Raw genomic sequence first — 16,472 nt, forward strand, 5'->3', positions numbered from 1 at the left:
ATTACTATATATATATTTTCATTAATCGTTTACTCATTTTTTTTTAAATAAAAAATCGTTTACTCGTTTAATTAATTTATTTTATTGGTTTGTGCCATCTTATCTTTCTAGGTTTTATATCTGCGTAGTTGCCAAACTTTACAAAAGTATCACTTAGGTCCCAAATTATTAAATGGGTTTGTGTATCACATATATCATTTTTGTTGAAAAATAATTTTCAAAATGCATATGTAGAAGAAATCGATTTAATTTTTGTTGTTGTTATTAACTGAATCATAAGACACTTTTTGTTGCGTATTTTGTAAATTAGTTTATAACCGAAGATATTTAAATGATACAAAATAAAGTATAAGAACCTAACTAATACTTTTTAGAATATGAGGGAACTCAATGCTGATATAAACCCTACCCTTTTACTAGTTTTGGTAAATATTTTGTTTGATTAAAAATTTATCAAAATTTAAAAGAAATGGACTGAGACATGACCTAAAACTTGTATTGTTGTATATTTTTCCAACTCAATGAATAAGAGGAGTTGATCGAGCTGCATATTTATACGCCAGTACTATTCTAGAATGAGTTCTCCCATTCTAGATTGAAATCATACCAAAGACAAAATAACAAAACAGAAAAGAAAAGGAAATTAGCACGTTGCAATTCTGTCCTACCTAGAATCCATGTACGTAGTACAGACCATTTTTGTAACTCCCATTTTCTTTTTACAAATTATAACAATTATGAAAGATAAGAGAAGATATTTTTTATTCATTTTTGAGTGCATCACAATGCTAACCGAATGTTAGAGCTATTAAGTAAAGTGGAAGAATAACTAATGAATATGCAACTATAACATTCATGGGCATTTCATTAGTATAATACCCATAGAATGATGCTAAATACAAGCAAACAATCACTAAAGTTATTGAAAATAAAGAGAAATTCATGATTTGATGATGAATTTTTATAGAAGGTTAAAAGGTGAAGAAGTTGTGCAAATAAATGGTTGAAGGAACAAGTATTTATAGGACAAAAACTAACCGTTTATGACCGTTAGTGAATAGTGATCATGACCGTTGGGGGTATAGTTGTTTTCTATTATGGGATTTTAACAAATTCTAAGTTGTTGAAGTAACCAACATGTGGGAATAATTAATTTATGGGTGTTAGAGAAACTTTTTCAGAAAAGTTTGTGAGTCAAAAATGCTGGACTAAGTAATATAAGAAGATTGAGAAATTTTCATTTTTTTTACTATTCACCGGGTACTATTCATAGTGGGGTCCGCAAGGGTCCCACAGTAGGGTCCACATGGGTCCCACAGCGGGGTCCACCCGATGGGTTCCACATGTTGATGCGGTAGTGACACAGTGATGACTTAAGCAAATTACTATGCTTGATATTTTGAATATGTTATTATTCCACTATGCTTATTATTTTTAATATTTTATTAGAATAGTATCCCAAGTTTTTCCTATAAATAGCCCTTCCAAAACTCATCTTGAAATCACAAAAACCTCATTTTCCTTTCTCTTTCTATACCTAAAAATCTTCTTAACATCCTTCTAAAGTTCTAAACCTCGGAGATCTAGGCGAAGTTCTGTCCATAACGCTAGCCTACGAAAACCTTTTAGGTAAGCTCTTGCCGAGCCTTTATTTTCAGTTATTTAGTTATTATATATGTATAGATTATTTTACTATGCCGTTATAATGCCAAAAGTTATATATAGATTATTTTACTATGCCGTTATAATGCAAAAATTTATATATAGATTAATTTACTATGCCGTTATAATGCCAAAATTTATATATAGATTATTTTACTATGCCGTTATAATGCCAAAATTTATATATAGATTATTTTACTATGACATTATAATGCCAAAAGTTATATATAGATTATTTTACTATGCCGTTATAATACAAAAAAATTTTATATATAGATTATTTTACTATAATGCCAAATTTATATATGGATTATGTTACCATGCCATTATAATGCCAAAATTTATATAGATTACTTTACTATGCCATTAAAATGCTAAAATTTATATATGGATTATTTTACCATGTCGTCATATTTTACAAATGCCAAAATTGAAATATAAACTATTTTTGTTATGTATCTTTATAATACTAAACTTATATAGGCTATGGTCACACTTTGGACTATTTGGATTTTTATTATATGACCTTATTCCCTATTATTATGGACTGATACTATGACCTGGACATTTCCGTATGACCATGACCATGACCACGACTTTTAGACCAGGATCTTGCCATGGACAATTATAGTATGACCTTATGTCTGGACATAAAATAAACAATAAAATAAGAAGAAAAGAAAAATAGAATAACAACAATTATAAACTAAAATTACATCATGTAGATTTTATGTAAGTTAATAGTTTGTGTTTTTACCAGGAAGCTAACAATTTCGGTTGTTTTATCAAGACGCAAGGTAAGTAGAATCCTCATCTACAATACAAGTATTTTATGTGTCTTATGTGCATTTATATGCTTTATATGTTAATCTGTCATATTGTTCTTATGCATAAGTTATTTTCAAGAATGTTATATTATGCATAAGCACGCTTAATGTTCACAGACAAGTTATTGAAAATGTTAAAGTAGAGGTGCTGCTTGGGAGACCTAAGTCCCAAAAATTTAAGGAGGGAGATGTACGTCCCTATATGATGAATGTTTATGCGGGAAATTCCCTATTATCATGTTTATGTTCAGGTGGGAATGTGATTCCCTATGTAATGCCGGCAGTAGCATCCTCTAGGGCCCAAAAGAAAGGAAAGTGAAAGAAAGAAAGAGAATACATAGCATGTTGCATGTTTATTTTAATGCATATGAGGTAGTTATTCTGCTTACTGAGCTTTAGCTCATCAGTTAATGTTTTGTATTGTAGGTAAGAGGCCCCAAATATAAATCGTTGATGAGTATACGTGGAGCCAACATGACTGTACATATGGGGCTGACCTGAAGGGAGTGGAGTTCTGCTATGTTATTTTATAAATAAACAAGAAACTTGGTTTTATTATATTTCATTAAAAGTATTTTGTGAACTTTATCACTTACTTAAAGCTTTAAAAGTATTTCATGAACTTTGTAATTTACATAAAGCTTTTCAATTTATCAGTTGGATACATTTTCATTTCTACGTTAAGGTGTAGTAACGCCACGAAAATGATTTATAAAAGTATTAAGATTTGTATGTAAGATAAAGTTTTTATTTAGTTGTGAGTATTGTGTGGTTTGAGGTTTGAGGTTATAAACATTATTTATGTATTGTTTAATAAAGTTTTTGTAAATTCAGAATTTCAGTATTGTCGTATTTATGTTAAAATTTGTTTTTACACTATATATGTATGTTAAGAAAGGAGGTCGTTACAATTTTAGTCCATATAAGCAGATAAAACATCACTAAATTTATCATCTTCTTCAACACGCTCCTCAAACTCATGTTTGATGAAGGCAAAACAGGGGAGCCTGTTTTTCAAGACGTTGTCCTATGGATAAGGCTTGGTTAAGATGTCCGCATTGCTCTTCGATTGGGACATATCCAATTTTTAGCAGTTTCTTTAATCCCAATATGAAAGACGAATAGGGTTGTTGGCAAGTTGCTTTTTGCAACCACCAACACTATAAGAAATACTCTCTTTAGCGGCGACTTTTCAGTGGCGAGAAAACGTGGTCGCTGCTAATATCAGTCAGAATATTTTTTTGACTAAAAAAAAGTGTTAGCGGCTACTTTTTTACTATTAGCAGTGATAAATGTCGCCGCTAATAAAGTCAAAATACCCTGAAAAGGACGGGGAAAATTTCCCACAAAAGTTAAAATATAAGGATATTAGCGGCGACACGTGTCACCGCTAATGGTCTCCACGTGATTAAAAAATTATCAGCGGCGACTATTAGCGGCTGATAGAGAGATATTAGAAAGAGAATCAAGATTGAATAAACTGTTGTGTTGATTATAAGTTACAGATGAATAAACTATATATACAAGCCTAAAACAGAGAAAGGGTAACCAAACTATAACCAACTATAGAGAAAGAGTAACAAAACTATAACCAACTACAACTGTACACTAACAGAATTGTGACTAACTAACAACTTTTCTAACACCCTCCCTCAAACTTAGTGTGGATAAAGAAGCCACTCTAAGTTTGTCCCGTAAGAACAAAAATCTAGTGCTAGACAAAGCTTTAGTTAGTATATCAGCAACTTGATCATAAGCCGGTGTGTGTTTGACAATGAGTTGCTTGTTCAAAATTCTCTCACGAAAAAAATACAAATCCAACTCAATGTGTTTGCTCCTTGAATGCATTACTGGATTGGCTGAAAGAAGGACAGTACTCTGATTGTCACACCATATCGTTGGAGGAGAAGCCGGAGAAAGTTTTATTTCAGACAAAAGTGACTGAATCCATACAACTTCAGCAGTAGCATTGGCTAGGCTACGACACTCAGCTTTTGTGCTTGAACGGGAGACAGTGCACTGCTTCTTAGATGCCTAAGACACAAGATTCAGACCCAAATAAACACAGAAACCAGAAGTGGAGCACCTGTCATTCGAGTCCGACGCCCAATCTGCATCACATAATGTTGTCAAAGGCAGAGTAGAGGACTTCTGAAGGCTCAACCCGAAATCAAAATTCCCTTTGAGATATCGCAAGATTTTCTTCACAACTTTCCAATGAGACTCAAGCGGAGACTGCATATGTTGAGAGACTTCGTTGACAACATAAGAGATTTCAGGGCGTGTAATAGTGGCATATTGGAGAGCTCCCACAAGGCTCCTATAGTAATGAGGGTCGGGAAGTGGACCACTGCCAAAGGCAGAAATTTTTTCTCCCCAGACATAGGCATGGGCAACGAGTTGGCATACTGCATCTTAGCCTTGCACAAGAGATCAATAAGGTACTTAGTTTGACTTAAGTGGAGACCTTCAGTAGTATATTGCACTTGGATGCCAAGAAAGCAACTAGATCACCAAGATCTTTGAGTGCAAAGGAAGCATGTAGGCTACAAATTAAAGCTGATATAACATCTTGAGAACTCACTATAACCAAAATATCATCAACATAAACTAACACAAAGGTTATATGATGACCAGTGAAGCGAATAAAGAGAGAGTCATCAGCTTTAACAAAATAAAACCAAAGGATAATAATGCAGTACGAAGCTTGTCAAACCAAGCTCTTGGTGCTTGCCAAAGGCCATAAATAGCCTTATGAAGTTTACACACCAGAGGAGAAGTTGCTTCCACAAAACCAGGAGGTTGTGCCATGTAAACCTCTTCATTAAGATCCCCATTCAAGAATGCATTGTTAACATCCAATTGCTTTATATACCAGCTATTAGATAGAGCAATTGTAAGTATAATACAGATTGTAGTAGGCTTTACCACAGGGCTAAAGGTCTCGGTGAAATCAAAGCCATATTGTTGAAGAAAACCCTTAGCAACCAACCTAGCTTTATGCTTGGAAACAGTACCATCGACATTCTCTTTGAGCTTAAAAACCCACTCGCACCCAATATCCTTCCTCACTTGAGGCAATGGAACCAAGGACCAAGTTTCGTTATGTTGGAGTGCATCAAACTCAGCATGCATACTAGATTTCCAAGGAACATTATGCAATGCATCACCTAAAGTTAGGGGTTCTTTGGATGCAATGAATACTTTTGGCTTGTAAACCCCTGCTTTAGCCCGAGTAGTCATTGTATGGGTGTTGGTAGGGCCTGTGGAGATAGATGATGTTGGTAAGTCAGCTGAAACAGGAGGAATGGATATTAGTTGGACAATGGAGGATGGAGTGGAAACAGACGAAGGTGGTGGAATAGATGGGTCAGCCAAGACAATAAGAATGGAGGAGATAGTAGCGTGAGGTAAGGAAATAGTGGAATGCGTTGGGGAATGAGTGGAAGATGATGAAGTGGACATGGTGGATGGAAAAGACACAGTAGGAATGAGAGCAGACAAAGAAGTAGTAGAAGAAGTGCCATGAGACACGACAATAGGAGTAGAAACGAAAAGTGTGAAAAAGGGAAAGGAAAACTCATTGAACAACACATCCCTTGAAATATAGACTCTACCATTCGATGAAAAGCATTTATACCCTTTGTGTTGGAGACTATACCCCAGAAAAGTACATTGGACAGACCTAAACTCAAGCTTATGTTTATTGTAAGGTTTGATATTGGGATAATAAGCACAACCAAACACACTTAACTAAGAGTAGTCGGGTTTTCTGTGATACATGAGTTGAAGAGGAGTATAGTGTTGAATAACTAGTGAGGGAAATCTATTAATGAGAAAGGTGGAGGCTGTTAAAGCTTCATCCCAATACTTCAAAGGTATTGAAGCATGGGCAAGAAGAGTAAGGGCTATTTCAACTAAGTGTCTGTGTTTCCTTTCAGCAACACCATTTTGTTGGTGTGGTGTTGGGCAAGAAAGCCTATGATGAGTACCATGTTCTAAAAGATAGGACTTGAAGGCTTGGTACTCACCTCCCCAATCGGACTGAATAGCCTTAATGGAACACTCAAATTCTTTTTTAACTTGTGTTTTAAAGTTGATGAAAGTAGGTAAAGCTTCAGCTTTGGATTTAAGAAGGAAAACCCATGTATACTCAGAGTAGGCATCTATAAAATGGATGTAATACTTATATCCATTGGAAGAGAGAGTGGGGGGTGGACCCCAAAGATCCGAGTGAATTAGTTAGAGTGGTTTGGTATACTTAGTATCAGAATGGGGAAATGGAAATTTATGAATTTTTCCTTTACAAAAAGCATCACAGAAATCTGAAAAAGTTTTATTGCTGTCAGAAATATTACAAGAGTTCATTATGCTTTTGACAATCCAGGTAGAGGGATGTCCGAGTTTACTATGCCATAAGGAAAAAGTACTTGAAGACGATACATTACAAGAGCTCATTTGACAATTATTGACATAATACAATTTTGAAGGAGTAGACAAACTGGTAGAATGAGAAGACTGGTGTTGGAACTTCATGGGGAAGTGATGGACCAAAAACAAGTATGTTTTAAATATTTATATCGCAAGTGCACGAATCGTTTATATAGAATAGTGATCGTGTAAGCGAGGATGTCGAACCCAAAGGAGTTTTCTAAAATAAAAAAGAAAACTATTTTAAATCAAAATTAATAAATTCTAACCTAGCTCCAAAGATTGATGAGGTTTTTGTATCAAGAAAATAAAAATGAAAGATAATAAAGAAAGAAAAATAAATAAGATAGGAATTGTAAACAAGTTGTAAGAGAAAGATTATTAAGATAATAGAATCCATGATGGACCCATAACAGGTATGTTTTAAAAATTTATAACTCGCAAGCGTACGAATCGTTCATATAGAATAGTGATCGTGTAAGCAAGGATGTCGAACCCAAATTAGTTGTTTAAAATTGAAAAGAAAACTATTTTATACCAAAATTAATAAATTATAACCTAGCTCCAAATATTGATGAATTTTAATGTTATGAACATAAAATAAAAGATTGAAAATAAAACTATTTAAGAGAATAAACATAAACCAATAATGATTTGAAAATAAGTGTTAAAAGAAAGATTATTAAGATACTAGAATCCACAAAATGTAAGTTTAATAATACTTATTAGTATATTGATTCCCAAGTTTTAGTGATAGTTAAAATAAGTCAAACTATCATTTTCCAAATAGATTTATAATTTTAAGTACAAATTTCTTCTAAAAAGATGGGATTTTTCTTCACTTTTCAAAAAGTATAATTTCAAAGCATTTAATGTAAATCAATCTAATGAAATAACAAATAAATCAATGAATATTATTTATAAGGAAAAACATAATATTTTTGTTCTAAGCATTTGATGTGCACAATTTAATGACACTCCTTAATAAAAGATTATTATGTTTTTGCACTAATGAAGAACAAAGTGTAAATATGCTCTAACAATAAAAAATACAAGATATTTAAGATGAAAGAAAATATTTGAAGAAGAAAATCCATAAACTTTATTGTACAAAATGGGAAATCAACATACAACATAAAGACTATCTAGTTACATATTGTTTCATCATTACCTTAATAATCTTAAAAAGATTAGAAACTCATAACTAGAATAGAAATTACAAATAAAAAAATTACAAACATAAATAGGAAAATTTGGAGGAGGAACTCCCAAATTTTTCCTCTAAAACTCATAGAAAATATGACCAAAAAGAAGAAAAAGATGAAGAGAATGGAGGGTCTTGAAAGTGTAGAAATTTTAGTGTAACCTCCTCCAAAATAAGCACTCCAAATCCCTTATTTATAGCAAAAAAAGTGTTTAAAATAATCAATTTAAATTAATTAAATTAAATTTGAAATGAAGAATAGTATGACAAATATGGGTAAATTTTAGGTGTAATGATGATTTTGTGGTGAAAAATGTAAGAAAGTGGGATAAAAAATTTGGACATAATGGGACAATGGGACATTGGGGCATTTGTTGGGCTCAAAAAGCACAAAGGGGCTGGTGTGGGCTTGCCGGAGCTTCAGCTGGCGGGCCCATTGGCTGGGAAGTGAGCCAGGCGTTGGGCTGGGAAGCTGTTGGGCCAAGGAGATGCTGGAGGAAGTTGGGCTCGTAGGTGGATTGGGCCTGATGGCTGAAGAGGGCAAGCGCCCAGTGGTGGGAAGGAGCTGGGGCAGCTTCGGTGGGCCTGGCTGAGAGGGAACTTAACACTTCAGATTTGCCATTTTTTTTCTCCTTTCTTTTCTTTAAAAATGCCACATTTCCTTCATTTTTCTTTCTTTCCAAGAGCAAAAATGCAACAAATTTTCTACAAAATAATCATAATTAAATCTTTTCAATGAAAAATATTAATTACAAAGTAATTTACTTAAACAATTAAGCTCAAAAGTACATCTTTTTACTTCTAACATAACAACAATAATACAAATAATTTACAACATATTATAATAAAATATCTATAAATACATATAAAAATCTAGAAAATTACAATAAGACTAATAAATGCAAAATTACTTAAAAACTCAAAGACTAAGCAACAATTAACATAAAAAATGTGGTAAAATAACTCTATTTTGTAGAGTTATCAATCCACAAAATATAAGTTTAATAATATCTATAAGTATATTGATTCCCAAGTTTTAATAGTAGAAATTAATCAAACTATCACCTAATTCAATTTAGATATTCTTTTTAAGCACAGATTATCATAGAATTGTAGGATTTATCTTCACTTTTAAAATTATAATTTCAAAGTATTTAATGTAAATCAATCTAATGAAATAACAAATAAATCAATTAATATTATTTATAAGGCAAAACATAATATTTTTGTTCTAAGCATTTGATGTGCACAATTTAATGGCACACCTTAATAAAAGAATATTATGATTTTGCACTAATGAAGAACAAAGTGTAAATATGTTATAACAATAAAAAAAAATAAGATATTTAAGATGAAAGAAAATATTTGAAGAAGAAAATCCATAAACTGTAGAGTCCAAGAACTTTACTTAGCTAAGTTAGATAGTAGTATAATAGTAATAATAGTATGATCATTATGACTGTGGATTTTTGGTACAGACCGGGATTCATTTGGACACTCATAGTAACACTTGTAGATTTTCTAAGTTTAACCTATAGTTTATGAATATTAATTTTAACCTAAGGTTTGATTAATATGACTGATATTGAGGGTAATTGTAACGACCCACTAATCTAGACTACTTGGACCATTAACGAATCTATACATAAAACTTACATTTTTGCGGAAATACCATAATTTTATTGAAAACTTATGGAAACAAAGGTTACTTTCATAAAATAAGTAGGATATGGGTACCCATTGTCTTTAAAACAAAAATAACTTAAAAACTAAAAAGAGTTACATAGAAAATGCGGAAAAATACATTTGAAACCATAAAAACATAAAGAAGACTACATCCTCGAATCGAATAACGCTCGGCCCCTTGACTCCATTCACCATCGATACACATCCTCTAAGCGTCACGAATCTTTCCGCCTCTAAAGCTTATTTCCTGCACATAAACAGAAAGGAATGAGCCTAATGCCCAGCAAGGAAAATCTAACACATAGTCATAAACATAAACATAATGTCATAATAACGTAAAGACATATCATAACACATAATACACTTATTATAATGGCCATTATTACTTGGGGTCCCATAGACTAAACAAGCATATGCCCATGGGATTAATGGGGTCCTACTAGCTAAGTAGGTCATATGCCCATAACCCATTTGGGGTCTTGTTAGTCATATGGGTCATATGCCCAAGCCTACATACACATATACATATCATAACACTTTTAATAACATAAACATATAGATAACATAAGCACATAACATATTAATTCTAGCCTATTTTCCTTACCAAAGTTACTGGGATTATGGACTGAGTTGGGACTTTTGGAACACTCCTAAAACCATAAGAAAGAGTGAGTCTAAAGAAAGGAGATGAAATGAAAGAGATGGAAAGACTAAACCATAAAAACATACTTACCAACTTATATGCTTAAGAGCTTGGATTCCCTAACCAAAATAAGAATAAGGTTAGGGGACTGAGTAGAAGAAAAGAAATTACATAAAATACAGAAAGGAACTAGAGTTTTGGGTTTACCTCAAAGATTGCAAGATCACTCTAACCTTTACCGAAATACTATAGAACTCACTTCCCAAAGTGTTTGATAAGCTTATGATGTTTAAGCTTATAGTTTTTCCCCAAACCAAGTGTTTACACTCTCACACTCACTTAACACTAGCAGCCTCTGAACTTAGAGCAAATGGTGAATAATGGCTGGGTACTAGGTCCTATTTATAGAGTTTGGGAATGAAAATATCTTGATTTTACTTGAATAAAAATAATGGCTTTTTAGGTGAAAATCATTTGAATAATCGTTCAGCAGAGGCTGAAGACTCGTTCAGAAGATGCTGGACTGTTGAAGGAGTTTGAATGGCTGAAAGGAAATGAATTCAAAAGAGTTTGAATCCATGCTGAAGGAGGCGATATATCGCCCCCTGTAGGCGATATATCGCCTGGGCCAGTATGCCCGAGGCGACCGTGCATCGTTTCGTGTTTTCCGTATCTACGTGCTGCGACATATCGCCCCTATAGCTGCGATATATCGGCACACGCTGAATATTTAAACACGAATTTACACATTTTTAGCTAAGTTTGAATGGAGTAAACAGCCTTGACTAAGCCCTCAACGTACTCAAAGCTGCTGACTGACCCTATAACATTCAAACTTTACTCCTTATTATATTTAATCCTCAAAAATCTTAATCCTTAATTACCATTCAAAACATGTGCTTAAAATCCTATTGGTTGATGTCTAAACCTTATAATATAATAATATAATCCTTAATATCAGTCACATTAATCAAACCTTAGGTTATACTTAATATTCTTAAACTATAGATTAAACTTAGAAAATCTATAAGTACTACTATGAGTGTCCAAATAACTCCCGGTCTGAACCAAAAATCCACAGTAACAATGATAATACTAAACATACTATCATACTATTATCTATCTTAGCTAAGTAAAGTTCTTGGACTCTACAATTCTCCCCTACTAAAAAGAATTTCGTCCTCGAAATTTACTTATCACATAACTCCGGATACCGGCCTTGCATGTCCTCCTCCAACTCCCACGTTGCCTCGCATTCAAAACTATTGCTCCATAGGACTTTGACTATAGGAAAGCTCTTAAACCGTAACTACTTCATCCCTCTATCTAGGATGCTAACCGGTTGTTCCTCATAACTTAAGTCTTTCTGGAGTGCTATTGTATCGTACTTGAGGACGTGAGATGGGTCTGACACATATTTGCGTATCATTGAGATGTGGAAGACGTTGTGACTATCAGCTAGTGCTGGCGGTAGGGCTAGTCTATACGCAACTGTTCCCACTTTGTCCAATATCTAAAAGGACCTATGAATCGGGGACTAAGCTTGCCTTTCTTCCCGAACCGCTTGACGCCTTTCATAGGAGATATCTTCAAGAAGACTTGATCTCCAACTTGGAATTCCACATCGCATCGCTTGGTATCCGCATAGCTTTTCTGTCGGCTTTGAGCTGCAAGCATACGCTGTCTAATAAGCGCTACTGCTTCTTGAGCTTGTCTAACAGCTTCGGGCCTTAGAAGCTTCCTTTCTCCTACCTCTTCCCAGTGCAACGGTGATCGGCACCTTCTTCCATATAGCAACTCATAAGGTGCCATCTCGATCGTCGACTGGTAGCTGTTGTTGTACGAGAACTCGATCAGCGGTAAGTACTTGTTCCACGATCCTCCGAAATCAAGTATACAAGCGCGTAGCATATCCTCTAAGATCTGAATCGTACGCTCAGACTGCCCATCTGTCTGAGGATGGAAAGCTGTACTAAGGGTTAACTTAGTACCCATAGCTTGTTGTAAGCTTCTCCAAAATCTTGACGTAAATACTGATCCTCTATCTGACACTATCGTCTTGGGGATTCCATGCAATCGTACAATCTCTTGGATGTAGATGTTGCATATTGGTCTGCCGTGCATGACGTTCGAACAGGCAGAAAATGAGCCGACTTGGTTAGTCTATCTATTACTATCCAAGCGGAATCATGCTGCTTGTTCGTCTTTGGTAGCCCCGTCACAAAATCCATGGCTATATCATTCCACTTCCATTCTGGTATGCTAAGCGGTTGCAATAATCCTGCAGGCCGCTGATGCTCCGCCTTCACTTGCTGACATACCAGACACTTAGATACATACTCCGCTATGTTCTTCTTCATCCCTGGCCACCAATAGACTGCCTTGATGTCATGAGTCATCTTGGTAGACCCTGGATGAACCGAGTATGGGGTGTTGTGCGCTTCTTCTAGGATCGTCTTCTTAATACTTTGATCGTCTGGCACGCATGCCCGATCCTTATATCTCAATAAACCTTGACTGGATTTTGAGAAATCTGTAGTCTTGCCTTCTCTGACTGCATCCATGTGCGTTGCTAGTGAATCATCATGTCTCTGACCATTCCGTATGTCTTCTAGCAGATTCGATTGGATAGACAAGTTAGCCAGCTTGCCTACAACCATTTCTATTCCAGCACTGATAAGCTCCTGCTGTAGTGGCTTTTCTATCCCGGATAAGGCTGCTAAATTCCCATAGTTTTTTCCGGCTGAGTGCATCGGCAACTACATTCGTTTTCCCTGGGTGGTATAGGATTTCACAGTTGTAATCCTTTACTAACTCTAACCACCTGCGCTGCCTCATGTTGAGCTCCTTCTGTGTAAAGAAGTATTTTAAACTCTTGTGGTCCGTATAAATCTCGCACCGTCCTCCGTAAAGATAATGGTGCCAGATTTGCAACGACCACCGCTGCCAACTCCATATCGTGAGTTGGATAGCGTTGTTCATACTTCTTCAACTGACGTGAGGCGTAGGCTATCACTTTGTCGTTTTTGCATCAGCACGCTTCCCAATCCTAGCTTTGATGCATCGCATTAGACAACGAACTTATCGTCGGGTGTCGGTACACTAAGTACTGGTGTTGAGCAAGGCTTATCTTTAAGCAACTGGAAGCTTTCTTCACACTTATCGTTCCAGTTAAACTTTTGTTGCTTCCGGGTCAGGTTGGTGTGTGGAGTGGCTATCTTAGAAAAAGCCCTCTACAACTTTCTATAGTAACCTGCTAGCCCTAAGAAGCTTCTTACTTCTGACGCGTTCTTTGGTCTAGGCCAATCCTTCATGGCCTCTACCTTCGATGGATCTACTGCAACTCCGTCTTTTGATATGATGTGCCCGAGGAACGCCACTTGCGAAAGCCAAAATTCGCATTTCTTTGAACTTGGCGTAAAGTTGATGCTCGTTTGATCGCGTCAAAATCATCCTCAATGTTCTTCGTGCTCTACTTCATCCTTGGAGTATACTAAGATATTGCTGATGAACACAACGACGAATTTATCCAAATAGTCTTTGAAGACCCTATTCATTAAGTCCATAAACGCGGCTGGTGCGTTAGTAAGACCCAAAGACATAACCAAGAACTCGTAACGTCCATAACGAGTCCTAAAGGTTGTCTTAGGAATATCTTCTCCCTTTACCTTGAGCTGATGATACCCGGACCGTAAATTGAATACAGTCGCGCCTCGGAGTTGATCAAACAAATCATCAATCCGAAGTAGCGGGTATTTGTTCACTTTATTCAGCTCACGGTAGTCTATGCACATGCGCATACTTCCGTCCTTCTTCTTCACGAATAGTACCGGAGTTACCCATGGTGAATGGCTTGGCCTAATGAAACCCAAGTCTAGGAGTTCTTGTGGCTGTGTCTTTAACTCCTTGAGTTCCGTAGGTGCCATCCGGTATGGTGCCTTAGAGATAGGCTCGGTGCCGGGTACTAATTCTATCGTGAAGTCTATTTCTCGATTTGGCGGCAATCCTGGCAAGTCATCGGGGAAAACTTCTGGAAATTCTTGTATAACCCGAACATCTCCAACTTTGAGTGATGTCTCCTTCTCTACATTCGTGATGCTGGCTAAGAATGCTTGGCATCCTTTCTCCATCATTCTCTGAGCTTTGAGAGATGACACTAACGGTGTGCGTAGTCTTGAAGCTTGTCCCATGAAGCATCGTCTCTGGCCGTCAGGAGTCTCGAACATCACCTTCTTGCGTTTGCTGTCGATCGTTGCGCCATGCCGTGCTAGCCAATCCATGCTTATTATTACGTCGAAGTCCTTGATTACTAGCTCTATCAGATCTCCTTCTAGTCCTATGTCCTCAATCTTGATCGGTAAGCCTCGTACTATTCGTGATGATAGAACTACTTTGCCCGAAGGCAACTCGGTTACAAACCTAGTTCTAAATCTTTCACTAGGTTTGTCTAGTTTTTCTATCATTCCTAACGAGATATACGAGTATACTGCTACCAATATAGCGATACATAAACTATTGAGGATAGGATCTGACCTATAAATGCTTGTTACTAGCATGGGTTCCTCCTTGGGTCAATGCAAAGACTTTGGTCTGGAACCATCGTTTAATCCCTCTTAGCATTCCTCTGAATCCTTTTTGTTGTAGTTTCCAGGTCTGCTAGCTTAACCCCTAATTCCATCTTTGGTCTAAGTCCTCCGACGAACTTGGTCAATCTCGTAAAGTCGGTTGGGACCAACTCTGGTGCAAACTTGACTAATCTGTTGAACTGACGAGCATATTCTTCTACCATTAGCGATGACTGCCGAGGTGTAATACTTCTTGTGGAACGGCTCCACAAATCTTGTCCATATTATGGTGGTGACATCGTTAGTCTGCTGAACTAAGTCCCACCATATTCTGGCATCCTTCCTTAGTAATGACGAGACGCAGGATATGCGGTTCGCATTACTGAGGTTCATGCGCGTAAGAATTGGCTTCACATTCCTTAGCCACTCTTATGCCTCAAAGGGGTCTATAGTCCCTTCGAAGTTTGGAGCGTGCTGCTTGCGGAACCTTTCATACACTGACTCCATATTCGTTACTAGATGTGGCGCGTAGTTCATCACTGGCCATCCCCCATATGGACCAACTTGTTGGGGTGCTAGGGCCATTTGTTGTAGCTGCGGCTGCGGTTGCGGCGGAGGCTGAGGCTGCGCCTGTTGACGTTGTTGCTGCAAGAGTTCCTCGACTTGTTGTCGCCGTCTAGCGATTTCCGCGGTGTTGTCAGCTGATGGTGTCGGCGCGTTGCGGCTAGTAGTAGCACGCACTCCTCTTCTGCGAACTGGAGGGCATCATTGGTCGTTGGAACAACGCTGGAGGCGTTTCCGTTGGTGCGTGCAGATCTTCGGAGCGACATCTTCACCAAAAGTTCTAACAGTCGAGAACTTGTTAGAACTTACCCTAATAGGCTCTAAGGCAAAAACTTATTCTAAAACAAACATATCTCGGACCTATTTATTATGACTTCTTATGAAAAATTATATAGGTCTTTATTTATTATTAGAGTGGGTTTCTATACTTAGAAAAACAAGTCATCTTTATTTTCTAAGTGTGTTTCTAATCATCCTATATGACTTAATTCTCAGGCTCGAAACTTATCTTTGTTCCAAAGTTAACAATATTGAGGGAGGGCTGGGATCAGTAAAGTCGTTCCCACTACTAAGGCCCCCTAACTCTCAATAAGGAAACTTGGTTCATTGATTTGTATCCACCTTCACTGAACTTAGTCATTATTCATTTTATTTATTACTCATTATGATTGCGAAAAAAAAATCAAACTCATACATGAGATCAATTTGGAAAAAGATTTTCACTTATTACAATCATAAATAAAGAAATAAACAAAACAAACAATGAAAAACTAGCTATTCTAAAAATCGGGATCTTCTACATCCGATCCTTCATCTAGCATATCATTATCTATCTCCTTATAATCATCATTGTCTTGAGCCTCAAAATTTCCTCGGGGAAGATTTAAGAA

General features: G+C 36.2%; 1 long non-coding RNA gene across 1 annotated transcript; it reads left to right on the forward strand.

The window, feature by feature from the left end:
* The first annotated feature begins 1,533 nt into the window (after window positions 1-1,533).
* Window positions 1,534-3,260, forward strand: LOC133815851 (uncharacterized). The gene is made up of 3 exons (XR_009884862.1): window positions 1,534-1,629; window positions 2,423-2,459; window positions 2,916-3,260. It is a non-coding gene; the product is annotated as an uncharacterized LOC133815851 (long non-coding RNA).
* The last annotated feature ends 13,212 nt before the right edge of the window (window positions 3,261-16,472 follow it).

Source organism: Humulus lupulus, chromosome 2 (genome assembly GCF_963169125.1).
Source record: "Humulus lupulus chromosome 2, drHumLupu1.1, whole genome shotgun sequence".
NCBI lineage: Eukaryota > Viridiplantae > Streptophyta > Magnoliopsida > Rosales > Cannabaceae > Humulus > Humulus lupulus.